We start from the raw sequence: 1,442 nt of genomic DNA, 5'->3' as shown, positions 1-1,442 counted from the left end.
AAAAAAAAAAGAAAGAATGGAGTCAGACACATTTCATGGTAGCATGCTCACCTCCTGGACGGCCATGATCTTATCAGCCAGGTCCCCACACGCGTGAGCCGAGGGTAGGAGAGCAAGGCAGGGTGTGTCAATTTATTGCCCCCAATGCTTAGCTAACCTACGTTTATATCTACTTAGGGGGCATGATTACAAGTAACCAAACATGTCACAGGAAGGGGCTGTACCATGGGCAATGCAAGCAGTAGGAGGGGGGTGTACAATGGGCATAGGTGTAACAAGAATGGGATGAGCTAGGGGTGTACACATGATGGGAAAGGGAGGAACTAAGGATATACATGTGACAAGAAGGGAGGATCCCCACAATTGATGTTTGTATATGTTGTGATAGGAGTTGTATGAGCCCCTAATTAAATGATAAAAAAAAAAGGGTAGATCCCTAGACTCAATATAGCAACCAAACCTTGGTCACCCCTGAGTGAGCTTGACCTCACTGGGCTCTCCGTCAGGGAAACAATTTACTACTATCCTTATCGGAAGGGAGTGGGCCCTACTTATTGTGGGATAAACAGTGGTGTCTGCTTGCTCTGGATGGCTGATAACCCTGAGGGAGAATAACCCCTGAACTACTTCTGTTGACCTCCAAATGTATAGTCATTTTCTATGTGTAGCAAGCAGCTAATGTTTGGCATATATTTGGGGGAGACAACTTGGGAGAAATCTTTCTGTTTCCCACACTCACCGGACCTCACTCCATGTGACTTCTTTTTGTTTCTGCAAATGAAGAGGAACATGAAAGGACAGTGATTTGATGACACAGAAGAGGTGAAGGACAAAAAAACTCAGGGAGGTGCTGTTGCCATCCAAACAAATGAGTTTGAAGAATGTTTCCAAGAATGGAATCACAGATTTGGCAAATGTATTTGTTTGGGCCAGGTCTGGACCATGCAGCTGTTAGGTAGTTTAGCTTAGGGGCTGGGGCGTCCATTACACATGCCCAGAGGTCCGAGCTACCAGAACAAGGGAGTGGCACACTGCACATGCTCAGAGGTTCAGGTTTCCCGCCAGGAAGGGGAGGCACACCTGGGTGGGTGCTGCACCTGGATTGGCCCACCTAGGCCAGGTGAATTCAATTCAACCAATGGAGTCTACCAGGGTCATCCACCACGCCTCCCCACGGAAATTGAACAGGCAGGAGCCCAGAGCCAACCATGTGACTTTGCAACTAGCTTCTAGGAAGGCTGCATGTTCAGGAGAAGCCCTGTGGGTGCCTGTGTAAACCTGAAACTCCTTTAAACTCTCATAAAACTCACTTGGATCACAAACCAGGCTTCGGCATGAATTCTTTCTTGCACTGAGCCAAGGACCCAGAGAGATCTAACACAGCCGCTTCCCCCAGCTCTCCCAAAAGACAGCCTGCTGGACTGTGCGGCCCATTCCCCCCA

The sequence above is a fragment of the Echinops telfairi genome, unplaced genomic scaffold (assembly GCF_000313985.2).
Source record: "Echinops telfairi isolate 266 unplaced genomic scaffold, ASM31398v2 ScPeMD7_7473;HRSCAF=8511, whole genome shotgun sequence".
Classification (NCBI taxonomy): Eukaryota; Metazoa; Chordata; class Mammalia; order Afrosoricida; family Tenrecidae; genus Echinops; species Echinops telfairi.
Note: the sequence above shows the minus strand (reverse complement) of the source record.